We start from the raw sequence: 19,152 nt of genomic DNA on the forward strand, positions 1-19,152 counted from the left end.
TCAAATATTATTTAGTTTAAATCAAATTTACGCAATTTATTTATTTTTCATTTCCACCAAGGGGCTTTTTGTTAGCCTGATTAGTACTTCGAGACATTTATAACCATCAGAACATTGACCACATTTTAAATAATTGGCATCACGCTGGCATCACAGAATTAATGCTCACTTAATGTCCTGCTCAGCCTCCCTCTGCACTGTTCACATATGGATCGGCTGTCTGCCAGAGGCGTAATTACTGCAAACGTGGTTAGGAGCATTGTTATTGTAGAGTACTAAAGTACACAACATAAAAATGAGCAATCTCTTATCTAGGCAATTTAATAAAAAGCCCTGAAATTATTATATTTGTAGTAATTAATTCAGTAAAAATACAGTCGATTGCTACGGTGTCACGACTCTTCTTGCTGCTGGAATTTATTTGATTGTTTAAAAACATGAAATTACCAATGTATAGAAAATATGTAAGGCTGAAACAGCATGCTGATGAATTCATTTATCAATGGAGAGACAATTTATCGTCACATGAGATTGAATTTATATTTCACATACATGTTCAAGCTAAAATACTTAATGCCCCCTTATTCCAACTTCTGTGTTGTGAGAAGATGCTGATTTTCGGTATCTTTAATTGGCTTCAGGAAATTGTATTTAAAATGTAAAAGATTCAAAAGGTTTATTACCATATCATATAAACAACTACTGTATGGTGTATTATCTAATGAATGAAAGACTTTGGTTGCAGGTTCCCCATTAATGTGTTGGCCATTTTTCTGACATATATACCCAATAATTCATAAAGAAAATACACATTATCCCAAAAGAAAGCAATTATTTTACATGCAGTCCTCAAAAACCAAAAATTGAAAGCTTGATACATATATGCCCAAATACTCAAAGTATTTTTAGATGTGTACGGTATGTACCAAGCATAGGGAACAATCTGATATTCAACCACACAAGACAAGGGGATACTTTTAAAAATATGATCTCTTTTTCCACACCTCTATCATTGCTCGGAGGCCAAGGAACATTCCGGAGGATTTGTAGGCTACATTTCCAGTATTTTATGGTTGCTTGCCCGATCCCAGACAGATACCTCATGTTCCTTATCAGTATTCTGTCTCGGAATTGGAGGACAGTATGACAGGATGAGCACGGTGTGTATCTATGTGTTTGTCTGAGTGGAGCCTATTAGTGTAGCGAGCCTCTCCAGCCACTGTCAAACTTGAAACAGAGGACAGGAGGAGGTTTTACCTCCAATTACGTGATGCAATGTGATGCACCATCATGCTGCCTCGCTGTCAGACTAATATCTCTTTATTAATTCGTTTTTTCGTTTCACTTTCTACGTATCATGGCAATAGAAAAGTAATCCCCCCCTATTCCAGTACTTCTATAATTTTCTTGAAAAACGAAATAACCATTTATTAGAAGTCGTGTTCTTTTAAGAGGGTAAAAGATAAGCTTTGTTTGGGTTTCATCCACTTCCTCTTTTCTTACCAGACAGAAGATGCTTACATATGCTCATTGAGCTAATCCCTTGCCATGAGAACTCCCGTCTCTCACCTTTCTTGACCCATACCCCTTCTGTCTCCCCAACGCACTGTATTACAAGACTTACATTTCAATTTGCAAGCCCAATCCCGGGGACCTTATGAGCTGCTGGTTGGAAAGCAATTGGGGCTCATTCTATCTGTTCCCCCCATGTTTCCAATCCATTTATGATTATTTAAAAATATCACATGGCTTGAATAAACCGCTTGCTGAACCAATTTTCTCTTCTTTTCTTTTGTCCCCTTTCCCCCCCCCACACTTTTGATTGCACCCACCATCCACCTTGTGCTTCCCTGGTCATCCTTGAACCTTGATTTCAGAATCAGAGGTGGGGGGTTGGAATAACAGCACATTGAAATGAGCTGGTGATTGCCTTCCTCCCAGCATGGTGATGGGGGGCTTGAGTGATCGCGCCCCTCAAGCCCCTCCTTGGTGGTTGATTAGCTGTGGAGTCCTGGAGCTCCACATTGACACTGGCTCATCAGACCCTCCTCAGCCTGTCAGAGGCCCCCTTGATTGCACCGAGCTTCATAATTGTCCCCCATTCTGCAGCAGTGTCCGACGTGGTGTCATGTCCTCTTTGTGTCAGTGAATGCACCACGTTATATTCAACTTTTCCTGGAGCTGCTCTGAATGTGGTTATAATCATGCATAATTGAATTGTATGGATGCAAGGTGGATCTGAACTGCTTTTTCTTCTCTCTGTGTGCCAGCCCCATCATCAGCTGAAAAGGGCCCAGTGTAATTAATTTTTTTTACTAAGGCAATTGAAGAAGAATTGCCAACGTGGCATTTATAATCAATTAGTTGGAAGACATGATTGAAAGTTAAAGCAGTCAGAACAGAGAACTCTGAGGGTTCAGGCCCCGGCTGGCGTTTCATACGGCTTATATAGGTGAAAGGCTCAAGGTGTGGAACTCATCAAATCCTGAACCGTCTTAATTATTTTTATATCCTGGCATCAGCCTCAGTGGACACTTGCATTTTTTAAGGTTTCTTAAAGACTTGCGATCCCCCTGTGACACTGGCTGACAAGTCTAATGACCCTTTACTGGCCAAATATGGGTTAGTACTCAAAGTGTGAATTGATTCAAGGCCTCAGGTGTTTATTTGTCACATACACACTTTGGCTTTGAGATTGATGTGAGGGAAAGAAGTTGAGCCTCTCTGTTTTGGACTTGTGGCTAGAGAGGTTTTTGTAGTTGCAGTAATGTGTGCAAGTCCTGCATAGTAGGGAGTAGAGATCTGATGAAGTGGTCGCCCGAGCGAACCGCTCTCTGTAAGGCTATACTGTCTCGAGCAGAGCGGTTCTCATACCGTTTGGTAACGCCCTCGTGTTTATAAGTCTTTCACAGCACAAGAGAAAGTGTTTAGGACCCAAGATAAATTGTTTAATTTCTTAAGCTATCTGAGATGTTGCCTTTCCTTCCAAAACGCTGTTGGGTGTGGACCGTGTCAGATTCTTGATGATTTGGACCCTTAGGTATCTTCAGGTACTCCCAACAAGTGACATCTTGATTCTGTACTTCTAGGTAAGCCTTCTGATCATTGATGGAAATGCAGTCTTATTACTGGCTCATCAGCAAACCTAACATTGGAGTTGAGGCGGTTTGTGATCAAACAGTGGTACGTGGACAGGGAGTGCAGCGAGGGCAGGCAAAGGCCAGGAACGGTTTCAAGTTTCAAGGCTTTTATTGTCATTTGTACATAGCTACAGAGTAGATATTACATTACATGTTACTTGTAATGTACATACTCAATACTGTAGGCAATCCCCACAGGAGCAATTTGGGGTGAAGTGTCTTGCCCAGGGACACAACGACATGCTGACTGCAGTGGGGTTTGAACCTGTGACCCCTGATCCCAACACCAACGCTCTATCCACTGCGCCACACGCCTCCCCCATGTCAACGGAAATCTTAGGTCACAGGCTCCTCCAACAGTGCAACACAATAAAACAGTTACAATAGTGCAAGTAATACAAATAGAATAGTGCAAAGAAAGTCTATATACAAGTGATTGGAATATGATATATTAAAAACATAATTTGTAGGTTGCAAACAAATGAATGTTATGGAAGTTCTTTCAAAAGTTCAGTCTTATGGCCTGTGGAATGAACCAGGTGTGGCGTTCGGTCCAAGGTCCAACGACGATATCCTGGTACCTGGTACCTTTAGCATTTTTTGAACGTGTTCTTATGCAAAAGCCTAGAATGATACATCACCCATCTTGTCTCAGTATTAGGGATGATTTCTGCCTCTGGTGAAAGGCTCAGCAGGTCTGACATGTCAGCACATAACCGAGAGGCTTTTCACTCACCAGATATTTGAGATGACCCGCAGTCAGTCAGCTCAGCAGCTGCTTCTCAGTCAGCCAAGACAAATTAAATGACATCTCTGTGATGTTGTTGCTTCTAGAAGCCACAAGGCATGTCCAAGCACCCACAGCACCTACGGGGGTAAAACTCCAAATGTAAAAGAAGAGCTCTGTATTTTGTAGAATAACTTGCCCATTCTCTGTGATGTGTGCAATTGCATTTAACAACATGCCAGCTTTTATCTTGTTTTTAACCAGAAATGTGTTGACTGCAGCCACAAGGTTTATCATGTCTGGACTTTTTACTCACGAAATAGGCCGTTTCCTGTTGTCAAGCTTAGGCTAAAATCACTCACTAATGTTTGTGGTTGTCTCCTTCTCGTATTTATATTCTTTTTCCCTCCTGACAAAAGGAAATGGATGGTTTGAATGGCTCACTTTTGTACTGGCTTTTTCTCGCTCCTCTGGCTTTGTGTAATCTTCTATTCACAATGGAACATTAGCTTCATCCGACCATTACAGTTTCAGTGAGTTCACCTGCTCAATGTTTATAGACTTCAGGCATAAAATATGATTTTTTCCTTGGTGTTGCTTTGATAGAGATTATAGTGTCACAGCTCTCGAATGAAATAGGACTCAGTGTCAGCCTTGTACAGGGTGATAGACTTTACAGTGCCGAGGAGACTTGTATTGAAAAGTAAATCCACCGTCATATTCAGCACAAGCATTTACATAAGAAGTAGAAGGCTGTAGCAGATGAGTGGCTTGTCGTAAAATTACATATTTGTTCAGTCAAAAAATGAGTCAAGGTGTTCGCGGTGGTTACAAAGGGAAGCCTCAGAGAAAATATTGGCTTTGTAGAATCTCTGAAGAGGGCTGTAACCAGGTTAAAAATGACATGTTGGTTTATACCAGCTCTCCGTTTGTATCCGTCCGAATGTGCAACAGAAAGATAATGAAGCCCCATTTTGTGATAGTGGTTTTGCACGATCAAAAAATGTTGTTTTAGTTGAAATATTAGGGTCACGGCAATGATGCATGACGGTCAATTCCATCGATTTTAGTTGCCCCTTTCATCCATAGCCATTTATGTGACACATCTTAACATTGAGGCTGATATTTAATTGGCAGTGGAAGCATCTGAGCACAACTTTGTGATCTGAGGACAGATCATTCTGATGACAATCTTTCGACAACAGAAACAGTGTTACCCTTGCTGCACAAACTCAGTATCACTTCTGTTTTGGATCATCCTCAGGGTATTGTCAGTAATACTGTGCCCATGCAGAGACAGACACATGTTTAAGGGGTTTCAGGCACATTGAGGTTAAGAGTTAAAGGTTTAAGTGTGTTTGTACAACTGCTGATACAACTAAGCCTCTGTATATTCAGTTTGAAAGGTCAAGCAAATGGAGGGTAAACTTAAAGTTATGTGTTGACCAAAGGGAAAGAGGGAAACCTCCCACATACACAAATAAATCAAGAGATTGAAAAGCAGTTTTTACAGTGCAATATCACAACAACTGGGTTCAGCATGGTCTGGTCTGTTTTGGTGAATAAAACAAAGAAAGATTGGGTATTGAAAATTGGATTCCATGTTTTAACAACTGGAGATTAATGAACAAACATCCTTTTCTGATTCCACTCACTGATCCTTTTAGAGAATGGCTGTGCATCGTCCTGGAGTAGGTGCTTGTCTTACTTGTTACAGGTCTCTAAATATTGGACAGCACATCAAAGCGGCTATGGGTACTTGTTTCTCTAAATTCTGTTTATTCCCTGAAAGGTCAGCAGTATGCGGACTATTTCTAAATGTCGAACAGTGCATGTCACCAGAACAACGTACACCATGATGGATTGCAATATGAGAGCAGTGTGCAAATGTACTTTGCCACCATGAAAACATCCACTGATGCATTGAAATGAACAGAGTTAATATATATTATAAAAGCTGTTGTAACTGAGGTCCTTACATTGGTAACATTTTGGAAGTCTGATATGTTCACAGAAACTGCTGTAAGTAACGCATGTCACCTCTGGCTTGTGTTTTAATCAAACAGTCACTAACATGGATGCTTCCATTCACATATACTCAACTTCATTAGACATCAGCAGAGCAGATGCAAAGAGAACATTTGATTCATCTAGAAATGTTGTCTGACTGTTGATGAGCAATTGTACGTTGGCAGGAAAAGGGAAAATGCCATTTGGTCAGCTAAAAATCATCCATGTGGTTTTTGGTTTCTTTTATGGATCAAATGCAATTCCTGAACAATCAGGAATAAAGATCAAACTGAAAATGAAAAGCATGTTAAGAGGTGGCGATTAGATTGGTACCATTTTGAATGTCTTACATTTTTGCCTAAACCAATTTATAGTTGTGAAAATATATATGATACCCAGCTCTGATTCTTGAAACATTACTGAATGTACCTTCAGATCTACTATATTTTCAGCGTGGCAACAAATGATAGGAGGTTTTTCACCTCCTGATGAAACAGGATGAAACATGACTTCTAAGTCCAATGTCCAGTCTCAGTACATTCCTTCTTCTTGAGCTATAGATAATATGTAATACCTTGCAAAGCTTCACACCTTCTTACAGTAGTAATGTGTCTTCTGTCACTGCTGGAGACAGATACACTCACCTCAGTTCAAAGCAAGGCATGTCATTTTGTTGACAAGCTGTGGCTGGGTGTCTGTTTTTCTGCTGTGCCTGGGAGGACATGTAATTCCTTATTCTCTCTCAGAGAAATCAGCATCGTACAGAGCGTCTGTCAGGGCTGTGCCTTCGGATCACTAAACTCAGCGTCTAGAAGTAGCTGAATATCAAAGGCTGAATAATACATACAGTACATCTGATGAAATCTTTAAAACACAGTGTTTTGCACTGAGAGAGAGAGAGAGAGAGAGAGAGAGAGAGAGAGAGAGAGAGAGAGAGAGAGAGAGACTGTACGGGCTTCTTGGTATACCAACAATTATGCTTCAATCAATCAATCAATGTTTATTTATAAAGCCCACAAATCTCACATTTTTTACTCAGTGGACTTCACAGTTTGTACATGATATCAGTATGAGAATATGACACCCTCTGTCCTTGGACCCTCACATCGTACAAGGAAAAACTTCCAGAGAAAACCCACAGTTTAAAGGGGAACATGGGAGAAACCTCAGGGAGAGCAACAGAGGAGGGATCCCTCTCCCAGAGAAATATCAATCCTTGCCCAAGGCTAAATCTTCTTCAGGCCGATGGCTGACGGGATGCGAGATTAGCAACTTTATGGTCCTTATTGCGGCAGTAATCTTAAACAAAGTGCCGCGAGGGACTAAACAAGAGAAAAAACACTGTGGACGCGCAAAAACTCAGTCTTTCCAAATGTATGCGTTTGACCTTTTATTTCCAAAGCAAAAATGTAATATTCCATATCCATATGCGTGTATCCTTGTATGCGTGCGGTCAACAAAAATTGTCCTTCTCCAGCTCACTCCCCCATCTATTACCAAGTGCGCAGGTAAAAGCAACCGGATATACTGTAAGCACAAACGTCACCACACAAATCCAATGACACGCCCACCACCTACAGTGACTCAAAAAACATGTATCGTAAAAAACACAGAAATGGCTTCATACAGTATGTGGCTCCTACATTCCTTATTGTGCAGAATTTTCTTTGGCTTTAACACAAACAACATGAATTACAGATAAAACTATAGGCAGAAACAGTAATACCTTTGGAGGAGCTTGGAGTTCAATCGTATACAATCAAATACAAATTCAAAACGCCTATAAGTACAATGTGCAAATTCAGGAAAGGATGTGGGGTGAGGGGACGGCCCTGTACGATGAAGTCTACATTTAATCATTTAACAGTGCTTTAGACAAATGACTCCTTGTAGACATTTTTGGTGCAGTTTAAGTGCCTTCCTTCGGGAAGCTATTCCAAATGTAGGCACCTGGCTAACTGCCTTGCTCAAGGGCCAACTGGCAGTTTTTTTTGTGCGTGAGACAATAACTCCTTCTGGCTGCATCGCTGGCACATCCAAGTGTCTGACCTCATCTCCAAGCCACTTGAATGTTGAGCAGCAGAGCAGTGCCCGGTGGTGATTGTGTGCATTATGATGGCCTTGCCCCTTCCAATGCAAAAGTGCAATGTTGATGTACGCATAGCATTTCCTTTCCTAGTGTTTCCCAGACAACAGTTTACTTTGATAAATTCTCAGGAGCAACAACGGATGTAAGAATCAATAGGACTGCTTTTGGCAAGTGGACAGAGTGATTAACTTGTCCAGAGGCTTGAAATATGCGTGCTCACTTCAGGTCATGAAATAAAGAAAGATATAGAAGTCAGCATTGTGGCGACTGGTTATTAACTTGTAGTGATTCAACATCTTTTTAAAGCTGAGTCCTACTTTCCACTCCTTGCATCCTCTATCAGTTTTTTTTATCCCCTGGTACTTTGGCATTTTACGCATATACAGCAGAGAGTAAACATCGATTGAACATATTCATTGTTGAAGCGTTGATACACTTTCCATTCCACCTAACACACACTTTTGAGAAATGGCCTACAATTACATGTCTGCCAGCATGATGACGGGGTACGTCCAAATGTTATCAACGCAGAGCTTGTTTAAATATTTGAGGGACGTGATATTGCTTTTGACTCGAGTTTGACTTTAATTAACAAAGTGGTATGCATTACAGTCCCTTTCATATCACCTCATGGTGGTCATGGTCTTTGACGGTTTTTAATTGTGTCAAACATTAACACTCTACATGCAGTATCATATTTTCTCATCTCCTCTCTATCCTGTTCCCTTTTTAATCACACACCATTTGTGTTTCCAGGCTATACTCTTACATCTGGCAAGGATGGATGTAAGACAAGTCCTCCATTATAAGAATTTCATTGGTTCTGTACTGGCAAATATCACAGCCTCATCTAACAGCATCACTACACACACTCTCACACCTCAGTGCTTCCTGGCCCAGCCTCTTTTATAATGTTCTTGTCAAGCGTAGCAGAGAGCCTAATGTGAGAGGGTAAGCGCAGTGTAAACAGTGGACAGATTTTAAATGTATCTCTGCAATTGAGTAATTACCCCGTCAGTGGGGGCTGCACAGGGCTTCTTACCAACACTGTGGTTCAACAGAATCAAAAGGAATCTTCAATTACGGTATTACATTTTAATTACTAGCCTCTTTTGGCAGCTTAGTCTGATACAGCACAAGTGAGTTTCAACATTGATGCTTTTTCCCCGTCTGTCGTCAAAGCATCTATTACGAATGGGTTTTAATGCACACTTTAATGCATCCTCTCACGCGTCATGTAACGATGCATTGTATGACATTCTGCCATATTAGCCCTTTCATATCTTTGTGTGCTAATGAATGCTTAGGACTGCTTAATGAAACCATGACATGTTTCAGTCACAACATCAGAACAAATAACCCACTTCAACGTAATGAAGTACCGTAGGCCTACTAGCTGCATGACACAAAGCAAATATTCCTGTCTGGTTATTTGTTCTATCGACAATGTGCAAATTGATTCTCTAGAAATGTGATTATATATTTCACTATATGCTGTATGTTGTGGGTGGGATACAAATAAAACACTCACTGTACAAGCCAAGCCTTTATAGCAAAACAGTTGGCATGTTTTTGTGAAAAATCAACCAGAATGATGAAAATGATTTGAAAATAAGGTCTGAGATTAAACAATGGAGATAATAACCATGTGGCAGATTGTTATCTTTTCATTGGGGTGCACGTACTGGAAGCAAAGAATCACTGTGGTCTTCACAGTTTGTAGCGGCTGCTGCGCCGAAAAAAGAATTATTAGATTCAATCCTATGTAGGGGAGAGAAAAGCAATGAATAAATAAGAGGTTATACAGTGATGCAATGCAAATTAGTCTTGGATTCAATTTGTCGATGGAATGGTAATGGTAAGGCCAGAGAGAGGCAGGAAATGCTATGTGATTTCCTCCACTCGCTTGCATCACACCATGCTAATTTCTGTTTCATGCTCTGCAAATGCAAGCCAAACTGCCATTTCTCTCCCACTCAACCAACCCTGGCACAAATGACGTTGTTTGTAAGTATTTTTTTATTAATATATTCAGTTACTTCCAAAGCATTAACCTCAATCTCTGGTTATGGTAGTAATGGTAAGAGCGGAACAGCTGTTCGGTTACTACTTTTAGCCCGAGCGGCGGCTCACGTTTCATTTTCATGATGTCTGCGTAGCCTTGTGGCTCTCTTCAAAGACCACAGAAAAAAGTGTGAATAGGAAATTCACAGTGTAAATGGCCCTCCTAATGACTCTCAGCAGGACTACTCCTTGTATCTTTTATGAGCAAGGAAGAAAGGCGCGCATCATTATACAGTGCCCATCTGAAATCCACCAGCAGCGTGATGCTCGACAAAAAGAATCCCCTCCTGGCAAATCGGGCGTAATGGGACACATTAGCGTATCGTTAGCCTGTTAGCGTGCCTTAAGGTCAGAAACTGGCTGCCAAAAAAAAGCAGCTGGCTCTAAAAGTGTGTTCATTCATTTGTGAACAGATAAAGCACGAGCAAAACATATATATTGAGATTTGGAATTCATTTGAATTTCATCAGGATTCAGCAGGGATAGAGATTAAAAATGTACTCATATTGATTGTGTCAAGAAACGACAATCAATCAGAAACGTTTCTCAAACTAAGTACTGATCCTTTAGAGTAGCCCCTCATGTTTAAATGTAGGCAAACATGGAGTAAATGTAATACTTGCTCTTACTAAAAATACACTGAATACTGAATTAGCATTAGATATTAAGAAAATCAGTGCATGTCTCTGGTAATAATGTTAGGTCATGAAAAAAGGTTACTAGAGAATAAAAAGGAGGAATGTTTTAATGCTACATTCGAACTATGACTCTCGTGTGGGGAATTCTTCATTTGTGCTTCGTTTGAAATGTCACCAGTTAGAGCTCAGCAAATGTAAGTCTATTATGGACCATAAGAGGCTATTGAAGATGCACATTATACATCAATCAAAGCAAATCATTGAGAGTCGCTAATCAAGACTTCAGTGTAGATCTTAAAGGAATTCGCATTTATGCAATTTGCCTCGTAATAAGGTTATAATTGATCCTTATTCTGTAGGATATTACAGAGCAAAGTGCAGTAATTGGTATTGTAAGTGTGTATGTGGATCAGCTAGAAAGGGATTTATAGGAAGGTGTGTGGAAACCACAGCAACAGATGATGTAGAATTGTAGATTGGGATGGAGAAAGAGAAAGACAGAGGGTTATGGTACTATAAGATAAAGGTTAAAAAGGAGAAAGTGAAAACAAGTAATGAGGCTGGTGACTGTCACCTAGTGTCGGCCACTCACTCCAGGGGGCTCTGTTGATAAGGCCAAACCAAACATATGATCTAATTTGACTCACCTTCAAAATAAAATGCACTATCTGAAACATCATGCGCTGCTAAAACAAATGACCTGCTAGTTCTAGATGTAGCACAGAGATTAGATGCTTCGATTTCCAAGGGAATGATAAGTGACATCTCAGTGCAATCTCGTCAGGGGTGAAAGGTGGGATGGTGGGGAATTGTAAGGCTAACAAGTGCAGGGGCTAGTCAGCAAATAATGGGAGAGTCATCTGTGAGAGATGACCATCAATTAAAGGCACTTAAGGCACTAATGATCAGCAAAGGGTTCCTAATGAGGATATGTGAAGGTGGGATCACATCTCTGGAAGTCAAGTGCAGTGTTAAGATTCTAGCAGTATGCTAAAAGCCATGAATGCACACAGGCCCACTCATCACGCTATCAAAGTCATTAGACGCTGTAATCAACTTAGCTAGCACTATTTCAGGGAGAAACAAAGTTGCCTCTGCTTTAAAGCAGCGACGGGAAACCATGTGCCGTGGTACAGCAGGTGATTACGCTAATTAGTTCCTTCTGTCAGCTAGAAGGCATGATAATCAGTGAAATCGCCCTGTGCAGTGCTTGGTTGGAATGAGAACCTGCAGCCTCTGGACCATTCCCTGTCACACGGTTGCTTATCCCTGCCTTCAAATAGAGAATCGGAGACGATAAGCTCCGACAGTTGCCATCTACTGTGCAAAACACTGCCATACAATAAAACACATATTATTGTAAAAAATGTATATTATATATAATGCAAGACTTAAAAAAGCAATATTCAAGCAACACAATTTGCATCAAAATTGTTTTCCATATACGATGTAGATTACTGCAGTGCACCATATGTTGTAAGCTTTCAAAAAACTCACCATATTTCCATGTGACTCAGCCACAGAGGCCTTGTCAAAGCCGAATGGGAACTGTAGCATACAGTGTTTCATCTCTGTTAAAGCTCCAATCATCATTTTTTTTTGTATATGAAAGTGGCTGCTCAAGAGGTGGAACTCCAAAGTAGCATTTAGAGTTCCTCTTAGCTCGTCGTTTTACTTTTACTGCCAGCGCGTTTATTGTACAGTACGCTGTTACTGCTCTCAGCAAAGCTGTTCCCTGCAGCCGGAAACCATTACAAAAATGGTTCTGGTAAACCCACTGTTAGCTACCTGCTCAGGACCAAGCTGACAGTTACCAGTGGATAAAGAAATCTGACCATTCAGGAAACTAAAGACTTGTATACTTTTCTCAGGGATTGACTCACTTTTTTACTCAAGTATTACTAGTCATCAACAATTCAAAACTAAAGTAAAAACAATTATATTTGCAGATTACTCCAGCTAACAAGTATTGGATATTTCCAGTATCATTTATATATGCATTTACTTTTTTCTTGACCTAACTTTTATTTATTATTTGTTTTTCCAGTTTTCATTAGTTTTCTTTATTTCTTGTACTCCTTGATTTCTATACGTTTTTGACGAAATAAATGCCATCACTATATTGATGCTAATGATGATGCACGGGAGGGCTACTCCCCATAAACTATGCTTCAGCCCTCCCGCTTCTACTAATTTTGTTCATTTGTGTGTATGAATTATACGTTTTTGTTTTTGTATGATTTTAGTAGAATAAATTAAAAAATTAAAAATTAAAAAATTAAACTTTTACTTTAGCAGAGTAAATATTAGCCTTACATTTCTCCAGTAGCCAGAATAACGACTAGACTGTGTTCGCTTGATATGAAAGGCAATTATTTGCAAACACATTCCCTTTAGAGTCTCCCCTGTAGGATTTTTAAATATCAGGCATTAAATGATTGTGGTTTCAGCCGTCCGACCGCTGAAATGTTGAGGTCTCACATCGCTAAATGAGCAGCGCCGACACAGCGTGGAGTGAGCGCCGCTCTGTCTTGGCTTTAGGAAGAGAACATTGTCTGGACAGGAAAGAGCATGATACCACTGACACGGCACAATCCCTCAGCACCTCGGGGTATTTGATTACCTCCGTAGCAACCTGCTCGTTGATGACCCCCATTACCTGCCTGGCACACAGGTCAGGCACGTATTGCGTCAAATTAAATGTGCTTCCTGACAATCTCACACACAAGGATATATGTGGAGAGGCGTGAGGAGGGGACCTCAACAACAATGGATCCGTGCACATGGGCTGATTCCATCATGAGCTGCACATACTTTATGTGGGTCTTTGTGGAGATAAAGGATATGTTTTTGTACTTAAGGGCATTGGAAGCAGTTCCCTTACTGAATTGCAAATGTCATTTTCCCACCACTTTACTCTATTCTCAATTCTTTCACCTGGTCAGTATACCATGTGGATAGAAATGATTGAAACATGCAACATTTCTAATAATCAGATTTTTAGAAAACTTGACAGGTAATCAAAAGGTATATCGCCACATGATTCTTGACAAAATGTAAACAGTGCATTTATAGATGCAATGGTGTAGTTCTCGGAGGAGCTTATGGCTAAGCTGATTCTGCATAATCTCCCCAAACAAGAGGGTCTATTCTCAGAGAGACCAAAGCATGAACAGATACCATATGTCAGCGCAGCTATTAGTGGGCTCTAGCACAGACAACTGTCTCATCTTCTAAGTCTAGCAGACTACACACTACAAGACCTTTTCAATCGTCTCTCAAGGTCAGTATTTCCGGCTGTTTCTAGTAAAAAAACAACCACTGGGGTTTTGCCAAATGACCAGAACACCAACCTCCAGGATCAACACTTTGATATAAACACAAACAACTTGACTTAGTTTGCCCAAAAGACTCATTAGGTTGGAGGTTTTTCCTCTCCATTACTTTTCCATCTGATATGTCCACAGGTGGGAGGTGTTTCCATGTGAAACAGAACTATGTGAACCCCTCTGTTGGTCCTAAAACTACAGACTGTGAATTTGCAATAAACCTTGTATAGATACTGGCATTGTTTCAGGCAGTTCATTTTCAAGAGCAGTAATTGTGTTAATGAGAGCAAGCCCCCCTGAGAAAAATTAAAAAGTGTTATTTCGTGGAAGCCAAAAACTGTAATTCCTCAACTATGAATATAATTTTAACAGTGATTTCCATCCTGCTTCACTTGGCAAAGCACAAGCGTTTGGCCATGTGGGTGTTTTGGAATAGAGAGCAAGCTTTCACAGGTTATTTTTTCATTCACTCAACTGTGTTAAGTAAATGGTGTGAAGATACGTCACACATCAGGTATTGTGTTTCTCACATAATAACAATGTTTTGAAAAATCCCTCTGCACGGTTCACAATAGATGAGCTGGAAAATGAAATATTCTTGTCAGCCTGTAATAGTAAGAGAAAATATGACTTTTTCTGTTCAACTGATTACTTAGCATCCACTACTGAGTATCATACTATTGCACGCTTCATGATACAATCACACCCGATTAAACTGCTTAACACGCTCAGATTCATGATGTAATAAATGTCAAACTTACAGAAGAAAAAACTCAGCTAGCTTCTAAACTGTGATGGTCTTCAAATAATCTTAAAATTCAAGAGAAATCGGGCCAGGCTTGGAGAGAACTTCTGTGATTTAAATATGTTCCTTCCTATTTTCTGGATTCGATAGTATGGTGGCCTACAGGGACTACCAGGACTCCAGTGGAACCATCATGTCCAACAAATTGTTCCCTACGTCAGGCTCTCATGCGAAGTCCCTAGCACCGTCCCACACCTGCCAGGGACCGTCCTTCCTGCGGTTGCCTCTCCTCCTCCTCCTCTTCCTCCTCCCACTGGCAGCAGGGCGGGCGGTAATTAATTTCCACGTTTTAACTGGAAGGCAAAACGCTAGCATCCTGGGACCGAGGCGTGTGCCACCAGCCTACATTCTGGATTCAAGGGATTAGGATAATTAGCCCCCGGAAGAGTGGGCAGACAGATGGAGAGAGGAGATGGAGGCACCTCGTGGCCGGGGAGGCTGATCCCTCCTGTTCTCTCCTCTAGCTTATGGAAGCAAAGAAGCTGTAAACAATAGTTTTCTAACCGATGGAGAGTGGGGGGAAAACAATCTAGACGCAAACAGATTGCCAAATACCTTTGCCTCGGGATAATCCATCTGATATGCTTTTTTGTCATACAGCACATCAGTTTTGAAAACATTTCAAACTGGATTCATCTACTGGGGGAAATAACTTGTTGTGCTAACTTGCTACAAAGACAAATTTATTTATGTGATAGTGCGTAAGCGTCTGTTTGTAGGCACACATTTAAGCGTTCTCAAAATGGGTGCCGGGTAATGTGTGTGATTGTTGGGTGGGGCGTTAGGCAGAAACTGTGCTCTCTGCTCTGCTCAGGATCCCTCAGTCACTTAATGAAAAAGAGAGTGGACTTGTAGCAAGTCACTGATGCAGAAAACAGATTAACTCAGCTGGGCGGCGCTTGCCCAATATCATGTAAAACAAAAGCATGAACTCAAGTCTTGGGCATGAGGGGAGAAAGCACTACTGGTATATATTATATATTATATACAGTGATTAAAATCGATAGATAGCAGAGGAGATTCTGCGGCGTTTTAATATTACACCAAGACCTTGAAACCAGTAAGAAGCAGTTGGCGTTTGTGAAAGGTACAGTATATCACATTATTGATTTACACTCATAATTAGAGCCCCAGGGCCTGTTTAATACCAGGTTTGCTTACCCATCTTTCGGTGAGAGAGTAATTATCCTCAGTATTGACACGCTGGTGACAACATGCTCAATTGCACTGATGAAACTGCAACTGTGTTATGAGTGACAGAAGAGAAATTCATGATAACCACACATGATTTAATATTGGTCTTATTTCTTCAATCAAAAACATTGTATTATTAAACATCCTGCATATCTATCCAAATGATAAATAATATAAAAGACACACAAAGCCATTCCTTTTAACCGCTCCCTGAGCATACAGTAGAATCATTCCTGACGATACTAATGTTACATGCCTCCCAACATGTGTACGCTTGAATGATTTCCAGCACCAGCTGACGGCATCTGCCATATCTTCCCTCCCTCAGTGGGTTTTGGTGCTTTTTGCTCATAAGAGAAGCACAAGGCAAAAATAAGTGACAGTTGGCTCCGGAGACTCCAGCGCAGTAGTGTACTGTGTCTGAGGCTAGCATCTGATAGACCGCAAGAAGGGGCCTGCAATTGTGAATGGAGAAGGGGGCTGGCAGAGAAAGGGGGGCTGCAACACTCCGAGTGTTTCTGATAACCTGTTTTGTTTTTAATCAGAGGGCTGTTTGTAGGACTGTGTGAACTGTGGTCAGTCCTCCATCTATTTCATTGTTGCTTAAGATGCCTAATCAGTCAATTGTTCCTGTTACAGTGGCGTGCTTCATACATTTGAAGTTGCACTTTTTAAAATGGCAAAGTAAGAGGTTGTTGTTGAACATTAATTATAGCTCTCTCTGAACGTTCAATTGTACTGGAATAAGCTGTGAAAGAGAAACTGTCTGTGAGGTCATTGAAGTGCTACCGTTTCTGTTCTGTAGACCCGTATAATTAGATTGCACACTTTAGTTAACAGTCTCACATGAATTCATTCCTATATAACTTTACTCTTAATCAAGTTAACCTTTAGTTTGAATTGAAAACACAAGTACCGCAGCTACTTCATTACACAAAAGGATTTTATTGTCAGTCTTAAGAGTGTGATTTTTATTTTAGAAGACATATAGCTGCAAGGACTACGTGCTAACATGTAGCACCTTTTACATGTTCACACTCCGCTGCTTATCAAATCAAGCGTTTCCTAACAGCCAGCCACTAGAGAGCGATCAAGATGTTGTTTGTTCACTTACTGCCATTCCACATTAAAAGAGTAAGATATTGAATAAGATACAGAACGCGGTGAATTCAGGTGAAGTAACAACATATTTGTAGGTCTTGCAAAGAGTTGTTAATTATCCACTCTCTTTTAGTCTGAAGTAAATGCTTACCCGAGCTTTTCTGGTCTTCATTTTGTTTTGCATGAACGCTCTCTGAGGACAATACAATATGCTGTTAGTGTACAAATTCAGAATTTGTACACTAACAGCATATTGTATTGTCCTCAGAGAGCGTTCATGCAAAACAAAATGAAGACCAGAAAAGCTCGGGTAAGCATTTACTTCAGACTNTGTGTGCCTTGGCAGTCTCAGGCCCGAACCACCTCAACTGGCTCCTTTCGACACGAAGGAGGAGCGGTTCAACTCCGAGTCCCTCCCGGATGACTGAACTTCTCACCTTATCCCTAAGGGAGACACCAGCCACCCTGCGGAGAAAACCCATCTCGGCCGCTTGTACCCGCAATGATTTTAGATGTAGGCTATTAGACTATTAAAAAAAGAAATCATGCTTCAAATAAGTGGGGGTACGGCGTACCCCCGCGTCCAACGCCCACTACACCACTGAACTACAAAAAGCTAAGGTTTGTTTTCTCATCAGGAAATGCAGACCGGCTCAAACAAAAGATTTTTAAATCATCATCCTCACGATCATTTAATGTATCATATGTTCGGCGAATTGACATGAAAGCACTAATAAATGTAGTTTCATCCACTTGAGTTTACCAAAACAATCGTTTTGTTGTTATATCACATCCGACGGGAGGAAATTCAGCAGCTCTCACTACCGATTTGTAATCCTAATTTAATCATCATCTTCACCACGATCATGTATGTTTATGTTCGCCGAATTGACATGAAAGCACTGACATATATGAATATACTGTAATCAACTTCATTAAAACGTTATTAACGTGCCTAAACTCAGTAATTCACCATTTCTACGCATGACAACACACTTTGTCCGTGTTTGGCTCTCTCGCCGCACAGTGAAGCGTTCCCGCATTGACGTCACTTCCGGCTTCCCCCAAAACCTCAAAATGAGTCGAAGGAATTTTCCCGCGATGTTCGAAATTATTGATATTTATCGGAACGGTATCGCTTTTTCTTTTTTAAACTGACGGTTCGAGATTACTAGTAGCCCACTATTTCATTGCACAACAGTTGTTGGGTTCGTGTCACAGGCTCTTTAAGAGCTTTGGAAGGTGAGGATGGTGCAAAGTAAATCAACGTTTGGCNCTCCTTCGCGTCGAAAGGAGCCAGTTGAGGTGGTTCGGGCACCTAGTTAGGATGCCACCTGGGCGCCTCCCTAGGGAGGTGTTCCAGGCACGTCCAGCTGGGAAGAGACCAAGGGGTAGACCTAGAACCAGATGGAGGGATTATATCTCTTCGCTGGCCTGGGAGCGCCTTGGGATCCCCCAGTCAGAGCTGGTTGATGTGGCCAGGGAAAAGAAAGTTTGGGGCTCTCTGCTGGAACTGCTACCTCCGCGACCCGACCACGGATAAGCGGGAGAAGATGGATGGATGGATGGATTTTCAATTTAAATGTATTTATTTTAAAAGGTAAATACATATCATACATTTAAAAATACAAAAAATACATGTTAATAAAGCTGTTGTTGTCTTTTTATGTCCCTGGCAATGACTTCAAATGCAACAATTATGTGTGCGTGTTAGCGTTGCTGTTCCAAGCGTGACATCACAGTTTGTTTTCAGTTCAGAGTCACAATGATGAACAATAAACAAGTTGGCTGTAAATGAAGTAAATGTTTCCAAAGGGGCATTAAGGTGGAATCCCGTGTTCTCTTGATAATGCCAGTGTGTATGTGTTGGTGCTTCTTGCGGTCTCACGCTTAACTGCAGGGTTTTAGAGCAAAAGAACAAACAAAAAAACCCAGTCATGCATCCTCCCCCTGTGAGAGGACCCCTGAAGCTTTGTGTTTCCTCAGCCCTAAATTATTGGTTATGTAAAAAGTGATCGTATGAATAAGTCAGAAGCAAAATGCTCTCCTGGCTTC

Source organism: Notothenia coriiceps, unplaced genomic scaffold (assembly GCF_000735185.1).
Source record: "Notothenia coriiceps isolate Sejong01 unplaced genomic scaffold, NC01 NC01_scaffold00037246, whole genome shotgun sequence".
Lineage (NCBI taxonomy): Eukaryota > Metazoa > Chordata > Actinopteri > Perciformes > Nototheniidae > Notothenia > Notothenia coriiceps.